Source organism: Mytilus trossulus, chromosome 7 (assembly GCF_036588685.1).
Source record: "Mytilus trossulus isolate FHL-02 chromosome 7, PNRI_Mtr1.1.1.hap1, whole genome shotgun sequence".
Classification (NCBI taxonomy): domain Eukaryota; kingdom Metazoa; phylum Mollusca; class Bivalvia; order Mytilida; family Mytilidae; genus Mytilus; species Mytilus trossulus.
Window position 1 is genome coordinate 78,013,818 of NC_086379.1, and position 9,469 is coordinate 78,023,286.

Below are 9,469 nucleotides of genomic sequence, written 5' to 3' on the forward strand. Positions count from 1 at the left end.
CGACATCTACAGGTATTTTTTTACTTTTCACAATAATTATCTATTTGATTTTCACTACGAAGAAGAATATTTTAATCATTTATTTTGAGGTAAAAAAACTAAAACAAAAGTATGATGTTGTTTAATGATTGTTTTTTTTTATGAACTCTTTATTTATAACATTGAATTTCCGTTTTGTAATCTTTCTTTTAACACAAGTAGGGATTAGTGTCAAAACATATATCCTTTCAAATTTCAGACGTGTAATAGTTTTTCATGAAAAAAAAACTTATACAAGAAAGAGTGGCATTTGAGGTAATTGTCATTGAGACAGCAACCAAACGACACATACATACACAAGACAAGGGAAAGCAAGCATGTATTGTACAATAATTAGTGTTCAAGAGCCTTGTTATTAAAGCGTAAACACAAAAATATCCACACAGTCAAACAAATGCCCTTTTTCGCAGTACTTTATTGAAATGGTGACGAAGAGAAACAAACTGATATACAGAAATAAGATAACATCAAACAAGTAGTATATAGTTTGACTTGATATACCCACATAATGTTAAGGTATGCTCGGTGATGTATACGTCTATGAGACAGCAACCGTACGACACACACTCCTCCAACTCATCCAACTAATGCACATGCACAGTTACGTTCAAGTAGAAAACTTAGGTGAGAAAAAGCCACGCCGAAGGAGGAGCATCTGTTTGCTAACGCGGGATGTATAAATAAGGTTATCATCGGCGTCGTTAGGCGTGATTGTGCGGACGGGCATTCAGTTAGCTGTATGGACAGACATAGTCAACGGAAGTATAAAATCACCTTCATGTTCAGCTAAATACCAATTGCCTTTATCAAACAATTTTATTTGGATGAACAAACCAATGAAATATACGTCGTGCACTTTGGCATAATATATTTTGAGATTTTGCGGTAACTAATTCCCAACTATTCGGTGTTTTTAAAGAGGAACAGCTGTTTAAACATACTTTTTTTTTCATTTTATACGGACAATTGTGTTGTGTTTTGTAACGCAAAACTGAAAAAATCAGTAAGATAAACAAATGTGTACATAATTTCAGCGATTTCTCTTCAAGATTTTCTGAAGTTTAAGTTTTATAAAAAAAGAGCTTTAAATGTACGACAGGTAACAAACACAAGATGTCAACCTCTTAAAATATTTTTACAATGATTTATTTTGTCATGCCAAACCCATTTGAACATACAAACACGTACAAATTTTAAAAAAGAATTGCAAGAAAACATATTTTCAAATCGTTCACATTCGCTGATAAAAACAATTGTAACTATTTGAGCAAAAATATTAACGATACATTACGTGTCGAAACCACGCAACAAGCACATACAATGGATCACGACGTAAAAAATGTGTATATTACGCATTATATGTTATTATATTATTAGAAATTTCTTTTACATTATTGCATACTAAAGGTCTAGACGAATTAATACCATTAACTGATCATATCATGAAATTGTGACGCATTTCTACAACACAGCTTGCGCTCCCTTATTTTTCTACGTTCAATTAAAAACCCTTTTCCAGAAATAGTACGGACATATGTCGACGTTCTCTAGTTAACTGACATGAGTGTTAATCTCTCATTTATTGTTTTGTATGTTAGGGGTTAGTGCCCTAAGAATATAATTCATTACACAAAAATCTATATGTTTTCGTCAGCTACGATTTTGACAAAAAATAAAATGTGATTTTAATTTGTTTCAAACGTGTTTAAAAGCGGAATATTGAAATAATTACTCACTGTAAGCAGTCAAAAATACGTCCCAGGTGATGGGTCTATATTGCACCAATTTATAAATCATTAATACGTAATCGGAGAAAATTAGTTCCAGCAAATGACCTTACCGAATAGAATCAATTATTGAAGTACAAAATGCTATTCAACAAAAGCCGCGCTGGTTGCATAAGTAAAAATGGAGAAATGATAATTATTCGAAGAAATTTTAAGAGGTAAACATTATATTTTCCTTATAGTTGATTCTAAAGAGCAACATAGCTGCAGAGAAAAAAAACACCAATATGATAATTCGATAGTAGATCGACTTATATCTAAAAATTGATGATTATAGAGTCGGATGGACATTAAAATTAACAACACGGAGACATTTCTATTTTCACATTGTAAGCTTTCCGTATTTATGTAGCAACATTCAAGAAGAACTTTCATATAGGGGAAAACAAAAATCTGAATCCACAAATATACAGATCTAACATTGTTGGGCTGTCATTTGAAGGACTTTTATGTATAAAATGCAAGTCTAAATTGAAAACATCGTTCAAACCTATGGTTGCGTTGGATAAAAACCGCAATTTTTATACGTGTGCATGCAAAAACAAATTTTGGTAGAGGATCTTAATACAGCACAAACAACATTTCCCAAAAGACCAAAAAAGTAAAAAAAGTATATTTCAATAAAACGCATTTGACTAGCAAGTCGAACTACGGATGTTTTTATTAAAACCCTGCGCCATTGGCGATCACTGAAAAACGGATCACCTGATGTGTCAAAATGAACTTTAAAATTAATTTAATATCAAACAGAAAACAATAAACTTGCGGAAAACATGATAGACCGCTAAAAAAGGTGCAAAACTGAGTATACCATATCCTGAATTCGACAATAAATGTCTCTTCAGTGAAAAGGATGAGCGGATCATATAAACCCCGAGGCAAATATAATACAAGCCCAAACATAAAGTCTTAATTGAAAACTACGTTCAAACTTATGATTTCGTTGGATAAAAATAGCAATTTCTTTACGTGTGCATTCAAAACAAATTACGTGTAGAGTGGTATAAATGCAACACAATCAACGTTTCTCATAAGACCAACAAAAAGATACCACAAATAAAAGGTGCAAAAATTAGAACACCATATCCGGATTTTGACAATTAATGCCTCTTCAGTGATGTTCGGAGGGTCATATAATTTACCTTAATTTAGGATAGAATCTTGGATTTTGAAGAGTCAAATTAGAATGAATGGATCATATACATCAGGTAGCATGAGTTGGAATCCCGGCCAAGGAAGAACAAAAACATTTGCGGAATACATAACTAACATTGTTGGACTGTTATATCTACCAGTTGGTATGCTAAGCTATGGATTGCAATTCATACAAGGATTTCCTTTATACATACCACCTTTTTTTTACATAGACTCTCATGTATCAAAGTTTCACAATGACTGAATTTAATACATCTCGTCTGCAATTGAAGTGAGTGATTTTAAAATCTAGAGACGACAGTTGTGGAACAACAATAAAGCATTTTTATCGTCAAAATGTATAACTGTGCAACAAGAATGAAACGTTCACATATCATATTGATTAAGAAATAACAAAATTACGTAACTATGATAAATCTTAATTGTGATAAACATCACTATACCTATAAAACATCTGTGGTTATTTGTTTTCCAATTTCAAGTTTTTATAGCTTATATAATATTTGAAGACATGATACAAAAATCCTGAACAAGAATAATATTCATGGACTGCATTTTTACAAAAAGTAGATTATTCTACCTAACAAAACTAATAGTCGATCTATAAATCATCATTATACACATATGAACCAAATATATAACCTCAAGATTAACAAGCAATACCGGAGAATTGTTGGATATTGGAGGGACGGAAGGTGAGTGGCTGGGCTACAAATGTTTCGTCAGTTAAGAATTTATCGTTAGTTCCGAAGAAAAATTGAAGCTTAGCAGTGCTACAATGAGACAAAACAGCTTTAAACATAATGCTTATTTAGAGTATATTAATCCCTTCCTTTTTCAATTAGATAGTCTTAATTGCACACTTGTCATCATAAACATTTTAATTTGTTGTTTAAAACCATTTGAGAAATGTTAACATGAACGTGTTTATCAAACAATATTGCAGCTCACTCTCTATATTTCAAAGGGACATAACTCCCGTAAAATTATTAATCGACACATATTTTAGAAGTTGTTTGACGTGGACTAGAGTTATCATTGATATGTTTACAAATATAAATTAACAAAACTTTGAAATTTTGAACACTAAGGCTTTTCTACCACAGGAATAGATTACCTTAGCTGTATTTGGCAAAACTTTTAGGAATTTTTGGTCCTCAGTGCTCTCCAACTTCATACTTTATTTGGCCTTTTAAACATTTTTTTTATTCGAGCGTCAATGATGAGTCTTTAGTAGACGAAACGCGCGTCTGGCGTAAATGTAAAGTTTTAATCCTGGTATCTATGATGAGTTTATTGACAATATTACTGATATGTAATTTTTGGTCAATATTAGTAGAGAAGTGTGGTCACGTGAATTAGATAGCATAGACGAATACTATTAATCGGCACCAAATTTTAACTCGACTGAGATATCGCCGATATTAATCCTCATTGATTTTTTTAACTCGACTGAGATGTTACTGATATAAATATATAATATTTCGTCGGAATTTGTCTATAAATGTAGACAAAGCGTACGCAGAAGACAGCGTTCGACAAAATACACTCCAAATTGCCAAAAAACTCTACCAAAAGCATCAGAACCCTTTTTTTTTGCCAATATAAACCTTCCGCCAAATATTAAATAAAATTTCATATAGTATTAAAGGCATGATAGTGCTTTACAACTTACAAGGTAGACGACACTCAGATAGACGACCGGCATTTCTGTGACCATCACCTCGCCGACCAATAAGTTGTTAAAACAATCTGCAGCAAAAACAGGTATTACCACATATGCCAATTTTGAGACAGTATTATGCAATTGAACTACCAGTCGTATTCTCGAATCAATTTACCACTACGACAAAGAAAAAGACCCTTTAATAACTTATTTTTGTTACTGTAAAAACGGAACATAAACAGGTTGAGGGTACATTATAGTTCTGATGTAATACAGACCTAATTTGGCTCACACGTTTCATTTATAATATATCGTTTATTTTTTCAATGCCAATCAAGTTGAAAAGTTCAAGTTCTATAAGAAAATCGTTAATCATTAGAAAACGTATGCCTTATAAATCGCTTCGTACAAACACGTACGTCTTTAAAGGCAACATCAGTTTACAGATAATCAAATCTTATTCAAGAAGAAAAAAAATAACAAAACTAGTATCTCAATTGTTTGTAAAACAATTGAAAGGTCTTTCCTGTAAAAGTGATGTTTTCGTAATGTTCTTTGTACGACCTTTCGTTTGATATACGACAAGCATACCTTTTGAAACTTTTAGCTTTTTACACTTATTAACCTCATCCGCCTACATTTTTTAGATCGGAAGTATGATATATGTAACACAGGGTGGATGAGCTTTCATTTGATATGCGACAACGCCATGTTCTAAAAAGTTTGATTTTTGCACTTAATAACCCCATCCAACCAATTTTTGGAGGTCGGGAATTTGATATTTCAAATGTACACATCATGACCTTTCATTTGATATACAACAACCCTATCGTAAAAGAAAATTTATTTTTTGCACTCAATGACCCCATTCAACCAATTTTTGGGGGACGTCAATTTGAAATATGAAATGTACGCTTTATGTTCTTTCATTTGATATGCGACAACCTTACCATCTGAGAAATTTGAATTTTTGCACTAAATGACCCCACCCGTCCCCCTGGGATGAAAAGGGGGTTTAAAATTTTCATTTTTAAGTAGAGTTTTTTGAGACCGTCAATTTGATATATCAGATGACCCCATTTGACAAAGTGCCAAAAATGATGCAATATCTACTATATAAATAGAAGTTATGAAACTTATAAATTCAATGGAAAACATGAAAATTTCAAATTGATTTTTTGGTGTTTTTTTCCATGGAATGTTTTTGGTATTTGGTCAAACATATAACTATGTCAACCTCTTCAATTTGTAAAACATTTTAAGTGGTAAGCTGTTGTTGATTCAGAAATACATGCCTCCGCTCGCAAAACTTCAAACTGCATTATCTCTAAAACGACAATAGATATCTCAAATCTGTTAAATGATAAATGATCTACAGTTGAAGGACAACATTATAGAAAAAGAATGTGGACAATTTCAAAGTTCACCAAGGTCACAATTAATCATCAAATATATGATGCAATACAAAACTTGAGAACCGGAAGTCGTAGAGACATGGGACTATCACCATTCAACTCAAGACCACTTGACCTTTCAAATGTCACAAGGTCAAGGTCATAGTATAATGTGAAGGTCAAGGTGAAATTTCATCATGACCTGACATTGACCTCAAATTGAAGGTCTTGAACTACTGATCATCTTTGCAGTTTATAGTAGGTTGATATCTGTTACCTTTAAAAAGATATACACACAATACTATACTTTTAAGAATCATCCCGTCGTAACTTTTGAACAGACAGTCGGAATCTTTTGAGCTCAGTGTATAAAATGTAGAGCTCGTCGAGAGGAACAATTTATACACTGTAAGTATGCAGCAAACTCTTATCGTTTTCTTAATATGCAAGCTTGAAATTGCAGCGTATTTTTTTTTTGCACTTGGTGACCTTTGACCTTGGGTGCATATTAAAGGTCATATGAATTTAAGATTATTGGTGAAGGTTACAAGTCTCTATGACTTCCGGTTCTCGAATATAAATTTTTGAAAATATATTTTTAATTTCTAAAGGGAAATAACTCCTTATAAGGGTTAATAACAAATAAATTGTTTATGTTTATAAACATTGCCATCTGTTCTAATACATGCTGTCATTTTCAATTAAATTCTATCTCTAATACTTTTTGAAAAAAATGCAAATAAAAGAAATTGATTCAAGGGGATATAACTCTCAAAGTAGATGATGAAATCCTATGCAGCCTCATATGGTAATACATTATGATGAGATCTACCTTTTGTCCAAATAAAGTCGTGATATCTTTTAACACATTTTGGGGGGACCATGTTGAAAAAAATCAACAAAAGGGAGATAACTTCTTAAGGGGAAGGTGAAATCCTACAAAAGTTCATCTAGTAAAAGTTCATGTTGAGGTCTATTGATGGTTTAATTTTGGTATTGATAACTCCAATAGAAGCGGTAGGAGGGCGAGCCAAACAAATGCTGGAAGAAAAAAAAGAAAAAAAAACATTAGGAAAACAATAAGGTCTTTCCTCACGGAGAGGAAAGACCTTAAAAACATGACCTTTCAAAGGAACGAGACCAGATGTCAAACTTCTCCTGTTATGTATGCAACTCCCTACGAAGTCAAATCTGAATCATTATGTCCAAATGGGCAATATGACACAGCCATTAAAACACTAGATAAGAAGATAAGTTTGGCAAACAATGCCGTATTTGGCGAAATCTTTTCAACTTTTGATCTTCAGTGCTGTACAACTTTGTACTTTTTTCACTTTCGATCTTTTATATATGGGCGTCACTGGTGAGTCTTGTGTGGACAAGGCGCGTTTTTGGCGTATTGAATTTTAAACCTGATGCTTTTTGTTATCTATTAATCATGTTTTTCTTTGTCTAATATGTTCTCCTATTTATTTGTATTGTAGTCCTGTAATATTATGTTGTCATTTTAATGTTATATTTAACTTTGCCATTAAAGTGCGAGGTTTGGCATGCCATAAAACCAGGTTCAACCCACCACTTTTATTCCCCTTTAAAAGTGTCCTGTACCAAGTCAGGAAGATGGTCATTGTTATATTATTGTTCGTTTCTCTGTGTGATGCATTTTAACGTTGAGTCGTTTGTGTTTCCTCTTATTTTTGAGATATTGAGATAAGACGTGGCACGGTACATGTCTATCCCAAATTCATGTATTTGGTTTTCATGTTATATTTGTTATTCTCGTGGTGTTTTGTCTGATGTTTGGTCCGTTTCTGTGTGTGTTGCGTTTCGGTGTTGTGTCGTTGTTCTCCTCTTATAGTTAATGCGTTTCGCTCGGTTTTGGTTTGTTACCCCGATTTTGTTTTTTGTCCATGGATTTATGAGCTTTGAACAGCGGTATACTACTGTTGCCTTTATTTGGTATTGGAAGATGTAAAACTGTGAAAACATGTCTGTAGTAAGCGGAGACTTGACACATAAAAGCGTCAGCTGTTATGCATGCATGATAACCATTACCCGACATTTAAATCCATACTCAGTCAAAATATCATAATCGGAAAAGGAAACAATCTTTAAACTGGTAAGAGTAGACGTATATTCTTGTTTATAAAGACTGTGAAACGTGTCGTTAGGGGAGTTCAAAGACGGACACATCATATTGGTCAATTCATGATGGCGATCATAAAACGTTAGAAATGACAAGTTCCGCTCTTCTTCCTCATACATCTGTTGTAGTTTTTGTGGTGTAAGGATCACACCCCTGCTAATGAAGTCCACACAGTTTGAAGATTTACGAGCGTAACGTGTCAATTGAAACATGTAAACGTTTAATAGTGGGACAGAGGATATATTACTGGTAATAAATGGGCAATTGACTATTGAAAAGTTAAAATGGAAACGTTTGTCATAGATTGTAGTTTGAAATCGTTCATCTGTGTAAATATGATGATAAGATCAAGATAAGAAGTAAAAATTATAGTTTCGGTAGCAATCTTGAACGCAAATACACAGGATGTATGAGATGAAAACACTCACTGAAATGTGGGTTGTTGAGTGAAAAGTCATCATCTATATATCTGAATGTAAAATTAAAAACACTCTGAAATGTGTTTTTTGTTGTCTTCCAGGAAATTTTGTATAAATTCTATTATATATTATTATAAAAGCAAGTTAGTCAGCAGAGTTGCAAGATATGTCCCCATTAGAAAACCAACCGAACGTTTAACATGAATCCACCAACATAAACAAATCTGTAAAAATTCCAATCATTTTGTTGATATTATCCTTAGTGTATTTGTTTTTTTTATTCGATTTCCATTTCAATAGACAAGGCTCTGTTGAATAAAACGATATCCCAATGTATTTGATCTGTTATAAGAATTAAATTCTTAAATAAATTGTCAAAATCTTGAGGTTCATATTTTTATTTTATAAAAGAAATTAGGTTTGTGCACATTTTTACTATGGTTTCTGTAAATTACATAAAAGACACAACTCCCAGTAGGTATACCATTTGGTGTCATGTTGCAGAATCCGAATATAGCACCTTGTTTTGAGTATCGTCATAAAGTTTAATACATTTGAAGGTGTACGGTTATAATAAATGCATAAACTTTAAGGATGTCGCTTTAATGATCTCATCTGACTATTACGCACTGAAAATGTTTCTGATCAGTTTAAAGATGAACTTAAAAGATGTATATAATTTATATATAAATACGATTAAGTAAAATAATACTTATCAAATGCAGTTTAAACATGATTATAAACAAATGAACCTTTTTTTTTATAATACTTTATGGGTGATGTTATCATAAAGTATTACAAATGAAAGTATTTTTGAAATGCAATCATTGTTCAGGATAATACAACTTTGTTAACAATTACAG